Raw genomic sequence first — 7,300 nt, 5'->3', positions numbered from 1 at the left:
CCCTCCCTCCACACACATCTTGTGTCAGGGGCTGTGCAGGTGAGGCACCTTCCTCACTGTTCAGTAGCTGTCGCATCCCCTCCCTTCTGCCTTCCTGGCAGCCCAACTCAGGGAACACTGATGGAAGATGATTCCAGAATGGGAACATTCCTTCCCCCTTCCCTTCCTCTCCTGACAGCTGAGAGGCATCCCTCCCTCCCTGGCTTGCAGCTGAAAGGGAATAATGACTGCCAAACCACTGCTTGCACAACAATGCACTTCTGAGCAGGGTACACACAATTTTTGTCAGTTGAATCCTGTCTTCCTCCTGACTTACATGATGGTCTAGATATGCTCTGGCTTCCATGCTCCTGGGTGGTTCAACCACTAGTAATAGCTCCCAACACTTCATATTCTCTGTCTTCATTAACCAACCTATGAACTGGCAGATTTTTAAGTTCATGAGGATAGAACCTTCCTTCTAGGGAATTTCCCCAAGCTTGGGTATTTGTCTCTGCTGTTTTCTTAGCATGTGTGTGGTGAGGGAGGCAACACCCACAGGCACTGGGACCATTTCTCAGCCCCAGGAGCCTCCCCTGACCTTTGGCATGAGTGTGTGCAGTCCCTTGCATTTGGCACATCTGCACACAGGTGCCTCATTAATGAACTCTGGCCTAGGAGGACCAAGGAATAAGGAAGGCATGAGCCTCCTCTCACGTGCTGAACACCTGCAGCTAGCCTGACTAGAGCTGACCCTTCCCACACTTACCCACTAAGCACAGAGTTAGTCACCCCTGAAATCCTGGGGCTGGTGCCCCATGTACTCCAGAACACCCTCCTACGCAGCACACCACTGCCGTGAGGAAGGGGGGTCTTTACGCCTAGTGCCACTACTTTGGATGTTAGAGCCCAGACACTCCATGTCGTATGACTACATCACTGTCTCCCTTAAGTCCTTCAGTGGCTCCCCATTACCTGCAGAATCAAGTCCGAGCTCCATGGCCCGGCCTTCAAGCCCCTTGCTTCACAATCTGGCCCTAGGTATACCTCTGGCACCATCTCCCTACACCATGTACCCCACTGTCTAACTACTCATTCAGCCCAGGCACACTGGAGTCCAACTTCTGTGTAAGTCTAAAGGCTGTTTTCCAAGCCCTTGTAGCTGCCCGAAATGCCTCATTTCAGAATTGCATTATGCAGATGCAGATGTAGGCGTGCCAGTGTCTGTTCTAATGCAGGGCCTTACCCTGGTGCTCACACCATCCCTAAGGCTGCACCTGGCTGAACATTGCACAGGTCACTTTCCAGAACGGCTCTCTCCATGGGAGCAGCTGCAGATTCCTCCCACCTCCCCAAAGCTCACTGCCATGGAGCAGAGGCAGTTGTACTAGGACACATCACAGCATCTTGCTGCCAAAGTGACAGCTACAATTATGTTTTGGCTGACAGCTAGAGATGAGAGAATGTACAAACAGCCGAGGCCTCGTGGGCCTTCATGATTCAGCAGTTTGTGCTGTATGCCCAGCTGGTAGGTGAGGTGGGCCCAACCTGTCTGCCGTCCAGGCCCCCCCCTTGGTGGGCAACCTGCTGGCTACAGACCTCAAGTTAATACCTGGGGCCCTCAGGTGAAGTCCTCCACTGGGCGGTGATAGTTAATGCCCCCAAGGGCCACCCCAGGCCCAGAGGAGTGGAAGAGTAGAGTGGCCAAGCCCAGGCAAGGCCCAACCCAAAAGATAGGCACTTGCTTCCTAGGCAAGCGCAGGGGCAGGCAGCGCAAAGGGCCAAGCTGCCCAGGGGTGGACTCCATCACGCTGGGCAGCCTGATGCGGGCTGTGCTTGTGAGGGACAGACGGTCTCTCTTGAGGCTCAGGGCACCACCTCCATGAGGAGCCTCAGGGCCACAGGCTATGGTGTCGGTGTAGGGGCCAAGCCGCTGCAGCGAGAACAAGCACGCAGCAGCGGCAGCTCCCACTTACTGAGTCCTCCCGTGTGCCAGGCACTGCGCTGACCGCTTCACATACATTCCTTCTTTTCATCTTCCCCACAACCCACTGAGGTAAGTTCTGTTATTGCCGCCACTTTACCAGGGAGGAAACTGGGTCTAAGAGAAGAATGTGATGGTGGCCACATGGCTGGCAAGTGTGGAGATGGAATTTGAGCCCAGACAGTCTGGCTCCAGAGCTCAGTTATGCCTCATTATCCTGGTTCGACCCTTTCAATCCAGTCTTGGTTGACAAAGCTAAGAGACCCCCCAGCACATTCCTCACAGGGTGTGAGTTGAGTTGAGGCCTCCAAGTATACTTTGGCCTGGAAGCCAAGATATTACCAAGGAAAATAAACAACAGCTATTTCAGGTGAAAGGTACTGAGCTATGGAATTGGGGGGGGGGGGTGGAATTTAAAAACTACCAGGATTTCCTCATTGTACATATTTGTATGTTCAGCAGAACAAGCGTCATCAGGACGCTGCTGTGTGGCCAGTGTTGCCCCTGGAGACAGAGGGCAGGAGCAGGAACAGTCCTTTCTCCCTGACCTGCAGGCCTCCTGAGCCCAGGGCTTGCCTCTTACTCAGCCCTGACCTGGGCTCTGGCTGAGGCCCTGGGAGGGGTGGGCTCAGGGTCTTGGGGTTCTCTGAGGAGCATTGCTGCCCTTCTTAGGTCCCTTGTGAGGCAGAACCTGCCTGTCCTCGCATCCTGTCCAAAGGCATGAAGATTGGAGACAGTAGGCTTCCAAAGTGGGCGTCTGAAAGGCCAGCAGGGCTGGGACGCAGGAGCGTTTGTACTTCAAGTGGCTGCTGCCCATGAATCACCAGTTTCATTCTGTGCTCTCAGCTCCACAGAGGCATCATTTCCACCCAGCCTCACATGGAGCTGGCGGCCAGAGCCTCTTAGTGGGGCTATAAATAGCATATCATCAACTCACCTCTCCTGAGCTCATCACAGGCTCCTAGGTTTACTGTGTGTCTTCCTGCTGCCTGCACGTCACCATCACTCAGATTTCCCAGGTGAGGCCTGGCTGAGAGACCCAGGGCACACTCTGGGGGCTGCAGGGTTTGGGTTCTCAGAGCTGTTCAGGGTGACAGCGAGGGCAAGGGCAGACTTTTGAAGAGCTCGGCATTTAACGTGTCATAATTATAATCTCGGGTCTCTGAGATCCTCTCCAATTAAACGCAGCAGCAAGGGACTGTCATTTCTCCAGGAGTCCTAGAAATAAAAGGCAAAGGACTCATCAAGACACACCCAGAGAAAGCCACCCGGAGTGGATAGCAACAAATGAGAGGTTTCATGCCTTCCCGTGGACTTGTCTCCTAACACTGAATGAAATACTTTATGACTCTCTGGCTTCAGAAGTGAGATACACTGAATGAAATACTTTATGGCTCCTTGGCTTCAGAAGTCAGATCACATTTTTTTTAGTATTACTCAGAGCTACCATTATGGAGTGTTCCCTGCGTGCCAGGCTCTGTGCCCAGACTTGGCATACAGCATCTCATCAAGTCATCACAACAACCATATTGAGTTAACTGCTAGCGTCATTGGCTTTCTGTCAGTGAGGAGGCTGAGGCTCCCAGAGTCACAGGGACAGGGCTGCTGGATTCCAGAGCCCAATCTCTGAACCACCACACTTTCTGCCTCCTGCCGAAGAAGACTGTCTGTGTGTCCATGTCCGTGTCCACATGTAGCCATGCGTGTGTCCATGTGCGTGTGCAACTGGAGGGATCTGAACCGTAGTCTCCTTTTCCCAGCTTCACATACCAAGTGGGAGCCAGATGCTTGCAGTCATCTTCCCCCAAGTCCCAGGCCCCTTTGGCATCCTAAATGTCCCCTGTCGCTGTCTTCTCCTACATCTGATCTTCTTCTAGGTTCTTCTGCAGGAGGGGCCCAGCCTCCATTTGGCTCTCCAGGCCCAACTTGATGGTCTTTCTCATGCCTCCCTCCCCTCAGGTCCTGAAACAGGCAGAGGTCAGGTGGGACTCCCTCTCTCCCCTTTGCCCTCCCCCCACTTCCCACCCTGAAGGCAGCCTGCCTCCAATCTGTGTCCTCCTTTGCCTCCCAGAGCCACAGTCCCGTGTTTGAGGTCTGGAGCCCTTTACTGGCATGTCTCAATAGCCTTCTAGGGCTTCCCTGGTGGCGCAGTGGTTGAGAATCCTCCTGCCAATGCAGGGGACACGGGTTCGATCCCTGGTCCGGGAAGATCCCACATGCCACAGAGCAACTAAGGCCCATGCGCCACAACTACTGAGCCTGTGCTCTAGAGCCCGTGAGCCACAACTACTGAGCCCACGTGCCACAACTACAGAAGCCCACACACCTGGAGCCCGTGCTCCACAACTAGAGAAGCCACCGCAATGAGAAGCCCGCACATTGCAACGGAGAGTAGCCCCTGCTCGCTGCAACTAGAGAAAGCCCGCATGCAGCAACAAAGACCCAATACAACCAAAACTAAATAAATTAAATAAATAAAAATTAAAAAAAAATAGCCGTCTAGCTCACTGCTGCACCTGATGAATGTATTAGAACACAGATTCTTGGTCCCCTCCCCAGAAACCTGAAACAATCTAGCAGGGCGGAGGCCAGGGTCTGGATTTTTAAAAAGGTCTCCCAGTGGTCTATGAAGTCAGGATTAAGAGCCACTTTGTCTAACTGGCCACCTAGACTCCAGCCTCTCCCTGTTCCAAACCCTCCCACCTACAGCTATCAGCTTAATTTTCTTAAAGCACAGTTTATCTCAGGTCACTGTCCTGCTCAAGATTCCTTGGTGGCTCCCCACTGCCTGTAGGCCAGTGCGAAGTCCTTAGTGTGGCATTCAAGGCCCTCTCCATCCTGATCTACTCATCCTGCTCACCCCTTGCCCCACCCACAGAGCCACGTTTCCCTGTGACAGCCTCCTGGCCCTGCTCTCTCTCCTTAGCTTGTCTGGACTTTAGATGTCAATTGAAACAGCAGTGATCCTTCCCTAAGACTTTGAGCCCTTCAATAAGAGGAATGAGGAATTATTGCTAAAATGCCCTCTTAATTCAAGAGCCATGTGTGCAGCTTTAAATGAAGAGGGCTTGTGTGGCTGCAGATGAAAGGAGATCCACCAGCAGATACAACACAATAGCAGTAATGTGTAAACACAGGATAGCAGGAGAGGTGGGGCTCATGATTAATTCAAAGAAGATGGTATTTCAGCATTCTCCCTGCTTTTATTCAAGCCCAAAAGACAGAGCAGGTCTGGTAAGCACTGGGGCCTGGGACCATGTTTCAAAGTGCCTCTCATGCTTTTCTGTCCCTGTTCCTAGACAAAAGCAGAGAAACCCATTTGGATCTTGTTCAAAAGGTCAGAAGTGTTTTACTAATATGATTAAACATATTAAACATATGTGTGTGTTTGGACTTTGCTCCATTTCCCACAAAGAAACACCTAGCCCAAAACACAATAAAAAGTGTGTTGATTGACAGCAGGAGTTATTTCAGAACGTGGCCTGGAAATTGTTCCCCTCAAGTACTTCAGAGTGAAAACGGACTCTAAAGAACTTCTGGCTAAATGTGACAAAAGAGCCTCTCATGAATCTCCATCTGCTCCCTCCCAAAGCCCTACTACAAACAACCATAAAGGAGTAAAAAGAGTTACAAATCCACAAGGTTTATGCAGATAAGGGAGGACATGGCAGCAGATGAAGTATGTCAGCACATTTTTGGAAGGCAGGAAGCAGAGGAAGGAGTGGCGAGTCACATGGCATCAAGGGGGAGGCTGAAGGCCTGATGCCTACAGAGGGCTTCTGGGTGAGAAGCGGGCAGACTGCTGGGACAGGGAGGACGGAGCTGCACATGGGGCGCAGAGCGGGGAACTGGTGGAGAGCGGGGAACTGGTGGAGAGCGGGGAACTGGTGGAGAGCACAGTCCCTGTGGGCAGTGGGGTCACCACACCTTGCTTGCTCCTGCAGGAGACTTCAAGTGCCCATGGGGGTTTTGGGTCAGCTCATCAGGCACTATGGAGGGTGAGTATGGAGTACAGAACTGAAAATATGGGGAATAAATGGAAACCCTGATACTAAGAGGTAAACTTGCAGCCCCTTTTCCTCACCCTGCTTCTAGGAAGCCTGGCAACCAGGCACACCGCAGGCTGAAGACTCAAGAACTCTTCTGAAGAAACCGAGCAGACTCAAGGGGAAGGCCTACAGATACAGACATGATCCCGTTACAGACGCCCAATAGAAGAGCCAGCTCACCTTCTACGGGGCAATCCACTGGTAGACAAGCTCTACCCAAGCATGCTGACCATCCAGTCATCTCTTCAGCACATGACTCTTAAATATGATCTGAGAGCCAAGATCCCCAGACATTTAAGGAAAGCCTCAGGCATGAGAGATAGGTGTTGGGGAGGGAGAAAGAATGTATAAGTTTAGAGAGGAGGAGAAAGCTTTACAAATGCTATGAAATCTTCAGGGAAAGAAAAGAAGATTTCTCTCTCAAGGTTCATTTTCATGAAATGTCAGAACACCAGGGATAAAGAAAAGACCCCAAAAGGACTCAGAAAGGAAATACAGGTCAATTGAGAGGATCAGAAAGACACCAGACTTCTCAGCAGCAACACTGGAAGCTGGAAGATAATGGAGTCAGGACTTCAGAATTCTGAGTGAGAATTATTTATAGCTTAGAAATCCAAACCTAAACCATTAAGAGAAAGGGTAGAATAAAAGACACTTGAAGACATGGGAGATCACAAGTAATTTGCCTCTCATGCTCCCTTTCTCAGGAAGCTCTCCACCCAAATAAGAGAACAATCCAAGAATGAGGAAGACATACCTAGGAGAGGGCATAGGGATTCCCAGGATGATGGTAAAGGAGACCTGGATGCCAGGGGGGCAGTAGGCCTAGGGATGTCCCCCTCTGAGCCAGAGAATAGAGGACTCAGGACAGAGATGGGCCAGATGGATTACCTAACGGGTGTGACTAGGTGGAAAATTATGTTGAGGGGCTATTAGATGGTTGTGAGAATTAGTTGTGAGAATAAGTTTGTGAGAAAAAGTTTACCAAAAACTGAGTCAATAAAAAATCTGAGGCAATTGCTACCTACAGAAAACCCCACAACACAAAAACTGTAAAAGAAGATAAAGGCAACACAAAAAAATTTACAGAGCCATAATAATGTTAACACAGATTATTGATTTAACCAAAAGCTGTGCTACAGTGATGGGAAGCTGGAGGAAAGGGAAGGAGGATGTAGGTGGAAGAAGGTAAAAGAAACCAATCCTCATCTCCCATGATTGCAAGAAAATGGGTAATGTTTAAAATTGACAAATCAACAAAAGAACACTATAAGTATATGATTTAGAA

At 50.6% G+C, this 7,300-nt stretch overlaps 1 long non-coding RNA gene across 1 annotated transcript in view; it reads right to left on the bottom strand.

The window, feature by feature from the left end:
* Positions 1-7,300, bottom strand: part of LOC117311606 (uncharacterized) — a 44,654-nt gene that overhangs the window by 20,155 nt on the left and 17,199 nt on the right. The window contains exon 2 of the long non-coding RNA XR_004525875.2: positions 2,901-3,181. This is a non-coding gene — a long non-coding RNA (uncharacterized lncRNA). The remainder of the gene's footprint in view (positions 1-2,900; positions 3,182-7,300) is intronic.

Source organism: Tursiops truncatus, chromosome 3, assembly GCF_011762595.2.
Source record: "Tursiops truncatus isolate mTurTru1 chromosome 3, mTurTru1.mat.Y, whole genome shotgun sequence".
Taxonomy (NCBI): domain Eukaryota; kingdom Metazoa; phylum Chordata; class Mammalia; order Artiodactyla; family Delphinidae; genus Tursiops; species Tursiops truncatus.
The sequence above is the reverse complement of the archived record's forward strand: the minus strand, read 5'-3'. Positions and strand labels throughout refer to the sequence as shown.